At 47.9% G+C, this 12,259-nt stretch overlaps 1 long non-coding RNA gene across 1 annotated transcript; it reads left to right on the top strand.

The window, feature by feature from the left end:
• The first annotated feature begins 1,179 nt into the window (after window positions 1–1,179).
• LOC113843907 (uncharacterized) lies at window positions 1,180–9,143 on the top strand. Its single transcript, XR_003497834.3, has 3 exons — window positions 1,180–1,293; window positions 1,590–1,822; window positions 8,313–9,143. It is a non-coding gene; the product is annotated as an uncharacterized lncRNA (long non-coding RNA).
• Window positions 9,144–12,259: the final 3,116 nt, after the last annotated feature.

The raw sequence follows: 12,259 nt of genomic DNA, 5'->3' as shown, positions 1-12,259 counted from the left end.
CTAATTAACCCCCTTGTGGACATCCAAGACCTATAGTAGAAAAAAATCAGCACACAAATTTCTCTTGGGAACCGCCCCACAGCTTGACAGTTCCTGGGTTTGCAGTGTAAGAGCAGGGCTAGAAGCCCCAAATCCAAGTGGTGGGCAAGTTCTGGTGTGCTCTCAGAAATAACTTCTCCCCCCATGCAGCTTGTGTCCTGATGCCTCTGTCGGTCACTGGAATCACTTCATCCCAGCACGTGAAATCCCTGCAGGTACCCCTGGGACCTAGGTTTTGTGGCCTTGTTTTGCTAAGGCCAAAAAGCTTTTTTTTTTTTTTTTTTTTTTTTTTTTCTGCCGAAAGCTGGCAAGGGAAGCGATCATTTGACCATAGGAAGCTAGGTCACCTGAAGGGCAGCCCTCCCTCCTCCCCATGGGTGTTGTTTCCCCTCCAGTGGGAGTCAGCACGTATTCCATCAAAACCTGGTGCTGCTTTTTGCAGCTGTTTCTGCCTGACTCTGGCAATCTTCATGCATGGCCATGCATTTCAGATGTGTAATGCAGCATGTCTGCGTGCCCTAGAGGTTGCTGGTTCCTGCCAATGCCAATCCATATGGGGTTACTCAAGTGTAAGAGAGTCCGAGGTTTGACCCCTAGCCTGTGAACGTTTTAATTTCCGAGCAAACTTTTAAAGTATGTCTTCTGATTCGGGCATGACAGATGGTCTGTCCCCATGCTCCGACTCCCCAGACATCGAAGGAAAAATTAGCAGGTAGGCTGGGTTCCAAGCTGACCCTTGCAAACTAGCTGAGTCAGCAGCGTTACAATACGACCGTGTTCCAGCTCAGCTAGCAAGGTCTCCTCCTCAGGGCTGGACCGCAGCAGCCGCCAAAGGGAAACAGAAGGGCTCGAAGGGCTCCGACAACACTGTCAAACTCGCAGGCAAGGGCACAGCCAGATCAGTGGGAGTCCTGACCTTTGCCAGCCAGCCTCTTCCCTCGTTGCTGTTCACTAATGTGGATTTAGCATCGGCTGACAGAAAAATGCACAAAACACACAAGGTCAGAGATTCCCGTATTTCGCATGGTCTCGAGCCTGCTGAGTTTTCTCAGGTGTAATCGGTTGCTCCTGGAGCCATCCATCTTGGTGCTGTGTCACAGGTAATCACACTCCCTCTTAAGCAGTTTTTTTTTTTTTTTTCTCCGATGGAAATAACCACAGCAAAAGACAACCTTCAACAAAGCTTGAGCTGCAGAGTTAGCTGCTGGGATTATGAAGGACAACTTACCGCTGGAAATCTCTACATAAACAAAGGTACCTCATGGGTGAATAATATGCAGAGCAACGTGTTTTTTTTTTCACTGCAGACTGTTCTGTATTCACACATGAGAGGGAGAGTCAGCTCTCTGCCTCCTAGAAAACAACCAGGACCTCTAAACCTGCATCACTCTCTCATTTTATAATTACTACAATCAGTGGCAAAATGTCTTTTTTTCCTTTTAAATGTGACCACTTGCTGGAAACTAATAACTAAAATCCTAGCTGGTTTATATATACATATATATGCATATAAATACCTGAACCTGATGAATTCACATCTTACTCTTAAGTTTGCAGGCCAGGTGTCCCTCTGTGTCAGAGGCTTACTCATTGCTGCAGGACCCCACTGGTGGAATTGCAAGCCCTACAGCTGAATAATATGTGAATCAAACATCTCCCACTGCACACCAATGTGGTTTTGTACAGCCCAGCATACCAAGCAGCTGCAAATATGGTTAAATTGGGTTGCCCTGCAGACAGAAGAAGTCCACCTGGCACCGTCAGGAGTGCTGGTGCAGGACAGGTGAGTGCAGGGTCCACTCAGACCTCAGCCAAATAGAGAGCAGGGAAGTCTCTGCCAGGATCACGTGAGAGAAAATAAATGAGTCTGCAAGATTTTAAAGAGTGTTAGAAGGAAATGGGAGGCAGAAGGGGAAAAGTGCCAACTCTTATGTAAGCGTGGTGGCTTGCAAACTGCTGCGAGAGAAGAGGTCTCTGGGAGGATGCTCTAAGTTTTGCTTTTCTGGGGTAGGACTTGAGGAGAGACGAAAGGATTATTTGGGGAAAAAAAAAATAATCTGTAAAAGCAGAAAAGACTTGGCTTCAAACCAATAATGAATGATGGGGCAGGCAGGAGAGGGCACCACTGATTTGCTGGCATTTCCCACCTCATCTGTCAGCTTTTGCAGATTCCTGCTGACATGGGTCCAATCCAAAGCTTATTGAACAGTTCCCTTCAAGAGCAGTGGATGCTGGATAAAGTGGACAGCAGAGAAAGCTGAGAGAGAGATGGTGAACCTTCCCTTTGGGAAGGAGCAGGCAGGGAGGGCACTACCTTCTTCTCCTTTCTTTATTGTGGTGTTACCACAAGGAAATGTTTTTCCTCCTCAGGTTTGCTTTCTTCCCCCCTGCACAACATACCAACACCATCCCAGGGGGATTACATAAAACATGCTTGTGAGCCATGCAGCATGGAGGGCTCTGCTCCGGGAGCCTCCTGGTGGGTTGGGTCACTGCCTGCTCTCTGCTGGGTCCCACGCTGCAGGGCACAATGTCCCCCACGCATCTTTCCCTCTGCTGCTTCCTGCTCTTGTTGTGACAGCTCAGCTCAAAGCTCCCTCGTGCTGATGCTGCTTAGCAGCCTTACGGGCAGGGGAGGAGGAGCGCAGGCTGCTGAGATATCTGCAGTGCCTCCTCTCCTGTCCTGCAGCGATGTGGCTGCGCCCAGCCTGCACTCCGTGTCAGGATACAGGCACAGGGAGGAGCAGTGCTGGCTGCCAGAGCAGAGGGAGATGCACAGAGGGGCAGAAAGCCCTCATTTGCAGTTATGAGGTGGAAACTGCTTTTTCTTGTTTGGGATACACCAAAAAGCTACTGCCCTTGCCACTAGCTGGTTCCAGTCACCTGCTGGTGAACAGGAGCACATGGGAGTGTTTGGGAGCAGGAGCTGGAGCGATCTGCAAAGGGAAAACACTACAAGCAGTCCCTGAGTCTCCGTGCAGACCATCACAGACCACTCTTGGAGTCTGCACTTGCACTTACAAACACAGCTGGAGGGTAGGGACGGAAAGGGTGGGAGTGTGGGGAAGGCAAGGATGGGGTCAGACAGGGGAGCTACTTCGAGCGGCTTGGGCTCCTGGTGGCTGAGCAGACAGCCAAGCCAGGGGAGTGAATAGGAAACAGTCTGCAATGGCACAAGAGCAAATTTCCCTCAGTCCCTGAGGACCTTCTCGCTCCCCAAGGCAGGGCCTGGCAGAAGATTCATGACCAGGCAGCGTTCTGGGGAGGACTGAAGGATGCAGGGGCCATCTTCAAAGGACAGCTTCTGTGGCCTGTGCTCAATACCCTGCGCTTTATGTGGGGCTTTTCCCTTGCCTGTTGTACCTGCCTGGGATCTATGTTTTCTGCTCTAGCAGCAGAGATATTCCTACCTCAGAACAGCAGAGGAGATGCAGTGGTGCAGGGGTTAAGCTGTTCTGCACTGAGTCTGGACAGCCACCGTGGGTCTCTCCCCTCCCATCTTCTCCAATGAAATAATCACCACATTTTAGCCTTGCAGGCATGCAGAGGGGGGTCCAGCTGCTCTTGTGCAGGCAGTAGTATCCTCTAAGCTGCTGGGGACTAGCTGTCTGAAAGAATTATTTCCAGGGCCACATTAAGAGTTGAAGAGTAAAATTTAAAGAACGAACAGGCAGAGAGAAGGCAGAGAGGTGCAGCTTACTCCAGAGGCATGTAAAACAGAGACCATGGCCTTTGTATCTCCACAAGCTCTCAAGCAGCATTTTGGGGAGAGTAGGTGTTGCTTTCCAAAAGCCCTGACCTAAATAAATAAATAATCAATAAAATATTAAGAAATAGCCATCTCTGTAGGAGAGAAAAGCAGAGTTGCATATCACCCCCTGTCTCAAACTGAATTTCCACAGGAGATAGGTAGCAGGTAAGAACATGGACAGAAAAACTGTGTTTTTCAGCATCAGGTCAATGCAAGCAATGAGATGTGATGGGATTCGATCTGCTTAGATAGCCCAGCAACCAGCCAGCAAGGGATAAAGCAAGAAATGCCATGTTTTCTCAGTGCTGGTAGCTTTTTTTTTTTTTTTTTTTTCTGAAATAGTCTAGCATTTGCAAGACTAAATGTTTGCCTGGGTACCTCCATCTCTTTTTCTCTGTGCCATCAAATTACTCAAATTGTTTCAAAGGAAGAAAGAGGGCATAGAGCCTACTACTAAAGCACTGCATGTTAACTGACTGCAGTGATGAAAGCACACGGCCTGCAGCCTGCAGCCACCCTACGCCTGCTGACAAGATATAAATGGCTCAAGAAGGCATGGAAGAAATTAGCAGAGATAACTAACCACTGCCTCCTCTGATACAAAAGCTCAGGAGGCTCAAATGAAGATAAGAGGTGGCATATTTAAAGCACTCAGGAGGAGGTGGCTTTTCACAGGATGGGTAGTGAGGCTGCAGAACTGCCCACCACAGGACGTGGGGGATGCTGGACGGGAAAGACCAGACAGGTTCAAGGCAGACAGAGCCACCAGGACACAGATGCCATACTTGGCTTGGATAGTCCCTAAACCATACCTGCTTGGAGACTGTGAAAACACTGAGAAGTTGGACTCCAGGCATGCTCTGTTCTCAGGCTCTTCTTTAGGTGTCTGTGGTTGCCCACTGCAAGACACAGAAGAAGCAAGATGACACAGAGGCTGTCACTGTGCCCAAGAATCATTCATGCCCTTTACATCTATTCATTTGCAGCTCTGTGTCAGGGCCCTGAGGACATCCATGGACCTTAATTAACATAACCAGCCTCACCTGGGACCCCCACAGCCTCTGCCCATGGGCCCTGGAGCCTCCATTTAACTTCATCTCTGACCATTCTCTCCTGGCCTGATATATGTCATAGGCAAAACTGCTCTCACATCTCTTCCTCAGTTGTTTGACTTTCCTGGCTTGACCCTGGACGTGACTAGCTGCCTTACTTTAGCTGAATGCTGACCAGACTGTCAATGGGACCTGTGGCTGTTACCATCCCTGCACGCTCATCCAGCTCGGGTGCTTTGGGACTGTGCCTTGCTGGTGAAGGTGCCACAGCCCCGCATTCACTTGGGACTTACAACCAGCTGTAATGGAGGTGTTAGAAACAAGTACCAGAGGAGTAGATTTTGTGTCCTCTCATAGCTGTGCTGGAGCTGGATGCTGCTGGCATGCTGCAGAGCGTTCTTGGAGCACACACAAGGCTGTAAAGCAACCACGACCGTCAGACTCACACCATAAAACACAGAACGTGAGCAAAGCCAGGGTGGTTTGTGAGGGCAACAGGCTTGTGAGGAGGAGAAGAGCCCCACAGCTCAATCTACAGCAAGATTTGGTCCTACAGTCTGGCATGAGATGCTCTATAGGAGAAGGACTAGGGGGCCATGTTAGTTCTGGATTAATTAGGGACTCTTCACAAATGCTTCATTCAACCAGGCAGGAGAATAACAATGCATTTTTTATATACAGTGCTTACCAGAGGCAGCAGACACCTCTTTTTACTGAGCTGCTGCAGCAGCCCAGCTTGGGGCAGTTTCAGCTAACACCTTTAGCTTCACCACTGCTTCCCTCAGACTGGCAGCCTATGCACATCAGACCTCCCTGCCCAGAAGCAATCTCCAATTCCACAACAATTTCACTGTCTCATTCTCCCCTCCATCCTCACAGACTTTGCAGACTGCGAAGCAGGCCTTGTGCTCTTTCTTACCTACCTGCTCATTTTGCTGCATTCACTTCTCTCCTCACTGCATTGTTTCGGTTACAGGTAATTTTTGGTTTTGCTTAGCAATAGATGAGCTGCTGTTAGTCTTCTGCTTTCTGTCCTGGGCCTCTGCTCATGCTTTTCTAGTGCCAGTAGCAGGCACCTGCATGGACATCCTCACCCTCAGAGGAAATGTCCACTGAGTGGCCCAGATCTTCTTGTCAGGAATGAACTTTCTCCACCATTTATGTCTCCTGCTGCTCACATATACCCAGGGAACCAATGGTGGAATTTCCTCCAGGTATCTTCTTCTACTAGCGTTCAGTCCTGCCGTAGCTTTTCATTATTTGCCTGTCATGATTTCTTTTTAATTTCCTTGTATTGCCTCTGTGGAGTACAGGAACTTATCAGTGTTTCAGGATTTTGCAAGAACTCTGCTTTCTTGCGTCCTCCTTTCCTGGGTAGCAATAAAGAGCTGTTCCATACCCAGGTGCCACAGCTCCCCATACAGCATGGAAATCTCCCCATACCTTGGCCATGCTTTGTCCCTGTCTGAGACTAGAACAGCTGCTGCACTAGCAGGGTAAAGCTCCCTTTCACCTCATCAGATCAAGCGTGCTCTGTGAAATAGGTTGAGTGGGAACTGCCAAGCTGCACAAAGGACTGGGTGCTGAAAACACAGGAGAAACTTGTCTGCCTTATTTTAAATTGGTAGCATTAGGGCTGGCCCAGTCTGGCAGATTCCTGCTAACCTTCTTGTCACATTTCCAGTATAATCAAAAGCTTAAAACCCAACCTTATTATGGTCTTTTTTTTTTTTTTTTCTTTTTTTCTTTTTAATGCTAACTGGTATCCCAGCTGAAGCATTTTGGAATGCTGAACTCTTTATTTACCTTCCTGAACAGGGTCAGGAGCATTTGGAAAAGCCAAGGCCTTTCCACCTGAAGGCCATCAGAAGGCACCACACAGCTCAGTGTCAGATACAAGAGGCAGTCTTGGGTTAATCAGAGCAGAAAAGGCTCTGCAGACTGAGGGGCATGGATGGATACAGAGCGGACAAATGCTCCCCGGGGAGGAGCAAGTGGCTGCAGACAGAAGCAAAGGCTCCACAGAGGGGGATGCTCCCAGGCCTGGATCCCCATCCTTCCCTTGCACCCTACCTGGAAGTTACCAGGTGTGCTGTGCTCAGCCCCCCAGGGAGCCCAACGCTTGCTGTTTCCATGGAAAGCCCCATCCCCACACCCTTGCAGATGCAGGACTTTGTATTGCACAAGGCTCAAAGCACCAGTTCACAAAACATTAAGGACAGGAGGGTTAGACCCTCCTGTATTCTTAGACTGTATTCTTTGCCACATATTGGTCGTTTCTCAGTGGTACACGACTGCACGTAGAGACTGCAGCAAAGTAATTGAGCTTAAGTGCTGCAGGAGGCTTTGCCTTTTACTCCATGTACTTTGCTGCACCACTTACCTTGGGGAAAATGTTACGAGAAAAGAGCCAGCCACTCTTAATTCTTTCTACATAAGCAATGATCACCTGCTAGCAATGACAAAGCATGTGCACGGATAGAGGCAGAGCTGTGGCCCAGTGAAAAGTGATTAGGACGGTTTAAATTTCCTTTCTGCTCTTTATATTAATGGATTGGCAGGAGAAAACAGACAGACATGATTGGAAGCAGTCCACACAGGACTGGGGTCAGTCCCATAACAGGCCAGGATCGATGCTGAGCCGTTTACACTGCAGCAGACACTTTTCCTTGTGGTTCCTTTCCAGGCTCCAGCTCAGCAGATCTGCCTCAGATTCTCTGCTGCTTTAAATTAAAACCAGAATAATAACATGCAAATAATGATGCCATCACACAATACTTTCTAGCAGTTGGCACAGCAAACAGACACACAGAAAGAGCTCAGGGGAGGGAACTGCTTGGCAAAGCATTGCTTGGTCAGGAAACGTCAGCTTATCAGAGGTTGCCTGTGCTCTCACTGCAAATAGTTCCCTATTTGTAATCTCCACAAGACTCGAGCTTTAGTCCATGATTAGAGACCAGTGGATGGGGGGGAAATGCTATGCAAGAAGAGAAAAGTTTCCCTGCCCCTTCTCTGGGGCAGGACTGCTGGGCTCTAGGTTCTAGTCTGGCTCCACCACGCTGCAGTGTGACCCCTTGCAAGGCTTTGTAGAGGGCTTGTTTAGTAAGTGCTCTATTTGCAGCCCCCAAACAAAATGGCATAGTAACCAATGTTACACAGGGCCACAAGTGCAGCAAAAGTGGCTTGTGAACTCTTCAAAAATTTTGATCAGCTTAGCACCATAAATTTCAGGGTCTAAAGGCAAGACAGTGGGGCTAGGATGTAGATAGGAACTGCAGAGGTGCTCTCTATGCCATGAGAGCTTATGGTTTCTGCGAAAATGAGACCTAAAGGGCCTTGCAAGTAAATCTGAGCCTGTAAGAGGGAGGGACCGAAATGTTCAGTGTGAACCACTTCACAGAGGTGACAGCTTCCAGCAGAAAAATGCCTCTTTCACTAGGACATCGCCCATGTTCTCATCTCTTTCCCAGGTGAAATACGTGTTCTGGAAGTGCCAAGTGGGGAGCTGCTGATGGGGCCTCTGAACAGGACCAGGCCAGGAAAGTGGCTCTGGAGCCAGAGGGCAAACAGGAGGCCAAGTGGAATCACAGAGTCACCCTGACAGGCCTCCTGCACCTCTGTCATCCCAACTTAAATCGCAGTAGAAAAAGATGTGCGGCTTCACAGTGCAAGGGGTGTGCTGTGTGACACAGAGATGAGACTGTTCCCAACCCAGACAGCTTCTTCCCAGCTGACATAAACACCCCTCACCTTCTCGAGAAACCTGAGGCTGGAAACAGGCTGGAAACAAGGGAAGTGCCTCATAAACCTCCATCCTGAATGCTCCAGACTGCCAAAACAAAGGGCTGGCAGCCCAGCTGCAAAGATGCTGTGGGTAACAGCATCAATATCAAGAGGATTTAATTCATAATCATGAGAAAACTGAGAACAATAGCAAAGCCATGAAGCTCCCTGAAGGGTTTGTCTGAAGAAGCTTTGATTTCATCAGTCTTGAGTATTATCTAGTTAGATTTGAGCTGGCTGAGATACCAGGTCATTACCGAAAGAAAAACACGAACGGATGGCACCCTTTCTGCAGAGAAGAAGCCAGAGAGAATCTTAAGTTCATTGTCTTTGTGGTGCTTCTTTTTGGGGGCAGCAAGAAATAGGCCTTTCCCTCTGCTTTTATTTGTAGATCTGCCAGAGGAAGGTAAAACTAAGCATCAGATGCACTCGAAACATTCAGAATCTTTTCTCTCAGCTTTTTGTCTAAAGTCCAAATTGATTAAGTGTTGACAAAAGAAAACATGGTTTTAAGCGGGTGCCTTTCCTTACTGGTCCATTTCAAATGAGCTCTGTTGTTGATGCCTGTAATGTAATGGTATTAGCTCACCCATTTCTGCACCGCTTCAGAGGAAAAGCCAGGTGGCACTTGGCTTTATCTGTAATTAGAAAAACAATTTGAGGAAAAAAATAGTTAATTTCTCTTTTCAAAAGCAGAGAAGATTTCAGGCCTTCTTTATTCATCCCATTAAAGCCTTCCTCATCACTGAAAGGAGCACATTGCGTTTTTTAAAGGGGGAGAGCAAAGGATCTCCAAAAGGCTCTGTACCTGCATCATCAGATTCAGCTTTTTTCTATCTTGTCCACGTGTCTTTGAGAACATGATTTGGCCTTCCCTAATGACATGCAAGTACAAGCACTGAGGATAAATGTGACAAGGGCTTTAAGGCCATCTCCCCAGCTGGTGACCAAGACAGAAGACCAGAAGGAGCAGAGCATAGTAGTGTAACCCCATCCCCAGGTGCCTGCATGCTCCTCTCCTATTTTTCAAGTAGTGTCAAGTGTCCTGGGGACAAAAAAGCTCACAGCCATACCAGGGACCTCTGCTGAATATACATTTAGGCAATAGTCTGCATTTTATCTTTATTCATAGAAGTATAAAATCCTACAAATCAGGATTTTTAATGGGAATTTTGTTGTAGACAGATCAGGGCTTTGTTTAACTTTGCAGGAACCATCCAACTGCACCTCTCTCTTACTAACAGTGGCCATAAGTGCGAGTCGCTCTGCAGATTTGAGCCCCTGGATCATGGCTTAGACATTTGGTTTGCCTTATTTTTCAAAGGAAAAAGCAGTCACTGCATAGGGGACTGGGATGTTACTGTTTTGTTGGAACAAGAAGGAGCAGAAAAGTCCAGTCCCATTTCTGCGTGACTGGAGTTGTCACTGCTCCCTTGCAGGACAAGTCACACAGTGCATGTTTACTGGGAATTTCTGCTGGGGAACACAAAAAAAAACAGGTATACAGCCACAGAACCCGCTGCTTGGGGCAGCACTGTGGGCAAAAATGGGGGAGACTTCTTTCCTCTTTTCCTCAGCCTGTTCTCCTGCTCCAGGAAGCACTGTTGGGTGATAAAAGCAGTTTGCAGGTTCTGTGATACAGAAACCAAGATGATGAAACCAATTGCCAGCCTTCAGAGCAGGAAAAGGTCCAGCAGATATAGCCACAAAGTGGTTGTTAAGGCTTGAGCCTGCGAGGGGGAGGTGATCAGTGATCTGCATCTTACTACAGCAATAAATTCCCAGCCACCTAGAGGCTTCAGGTTAGCTTATTGTTGTTAGATTATCAGTAATATGAGGAGTGGGGATGGGCAATTTATTATGTTTGCACCATGTCCAACAAAAGTTTTGATATCTCTAATTGCTCTTGTAATAAAAGTGAAGGTGAGCAATAAAACCAAGCCTTCACTCAGGACTTCAGCACAGCAGCATGGGGCATTTGCATGACATTTCTTCCCAACGACGGACTTCTCCCATTCTCCTTCCTCCTTCTATCACTCCTTGAGCAGAAGAAGAATCTCCCTTGCCAGTTTGCAGCATGGAACATACGACAAAGACAAGCAGTTTGGCCTCTCTGAGAAGCAGTGATCCAACCATAACCACGTGCACGCACAGTTGCAATAGCTTTCTGCAACCAGTTTGTCACTAAGCTGTGAGGAGCATCTCGCATGTCAGCTTGTCAGAGTTCCCTTAGAAAGTTAAATGGTGCACACTCTAATTGTAATTGGATGCAAATTAAAATATCACTCATGAGAGGACTGAAATCCTGGAAGGGCAGATTGCATGCATTAAGCCTCAGGATTTGAAAAATGTCAGAGAATATGTTGTTCCTTTTTAGAGTTTGCTTCTGTCCTCTGCCACCCTGGCAAAGTGAATAAATCAATCTCTTCCCCCTTCCTGGAAAGTGAAATGGGGAGGTTCAACATCTGCTGATGAAGAGCATTTGAGTCATTCACAATCTGCTGACTGGAGCTGCTCAGTCCAAAGTCTGAAAGGCTTTTCAATGTAACAACAGGATCAGGGAAGGCCATCTCAGAGATGCCAGGCCTGGCACCCCGAGCAGAACTCTCATCAGAGAGAAAGGGAGATGGAGGGCTGCCCTTCTGTGACAGGCATCCCCCAAACACAGCCATCCCTTCAGCAATAAAAGGGAATTTGCGACATCTGGTATTTCCTGTGGGAAGCAGAACAATCCTGCTTAGCAAACAACGACAAGCCACACCGGCTTGTGCGGCCCTGGAATAGGTGTAAAATGTGGAGAGGTGCAAAACTGGCACCTGTGAAAGACGGATGTGCTCTGAACAAGGCCCCTCCTTAATTACAGCTGCCACTTTACAACCTGGAGAGATTGCTAACAGGGACAATTCTCAGTGGCAGTTGTTTTTAAGCTGCCTTCCAGATGCTCTCTAAGCCTGGCCATCCCCAGGCTTGCAATCAAGGCTCTCACTTTCCCTGTAAGTGCATGGAGCTCCCGGGGTGAGGGCTGGGGGCCCTGTGGGGTGCCACTGCCCTCCCCACCACAGAGGATGGCCCAGTGACCCCTTCAGTTTAGTTCTGACTTCATTCTTCCCAGAGTTAGCATGTCGAGGTTTTTAGAAGAAATGCACTGCCTTTTTTATTTATTTTTTTTCCTGTGGAAAATCCTGCACTGAAGCAATTTGTGGTCAAAGCTAAGAAAAGTTTAAGCTGTCCCTGGAAGACACTGGTGATCGATGCAATAATAAGTCTGTTCTCATTAAGGCTATGCACAAAGACAGTCTTATATTGACTTTTCCCATGAAAATTTCTGTTATGATTCCTATAAATGTGCTTTGGGGATACCAAGCATCTGTGTTCTTCCTGTGCCCCCAGCACAAGAAGGCCCCAGGGAAGCCTTACAGCGGCCTTCCCGTACCTAAAGGCAGCTGCAGGAGAGCTGGGGAGGGACTCTTTGTCAGGGGGTGTGGTGACAAGACAAGGGGGAATGGCCTTAAACTAAAAGAGAAGTAGGTTTAGATTAGATATAAGGAAAATATTCTTCACTCAGAGGGCAGTGAGGCCCTGGCACAGGCTGCCCATAGAAGCTGTGGTGGCCCCATGCCTCGAGGTGCCCAAG

This window comes from Anas platyrhynchos, chromosome 5, assembly GCF_047663525.1.
Source record: "Anas platyrhynchos isolate ZD024472 breed Pekin duck chromosome 5, IASCAAS_PekinDuck_T2T, whole genome shotgun sequence".
Classification (NCBI taxonomy): domain Eukaryota; kingdom Metazoa; phylum Chordata; class Aves; order Anseriformes; family Anatidae; genus Anas; species Anas platyrhynchos.
The sequence above is the reverse complement of the archived record's forward strand: the minus strand, read 5'-3'. Positions and strand labels throughout refer to the sequence as shown.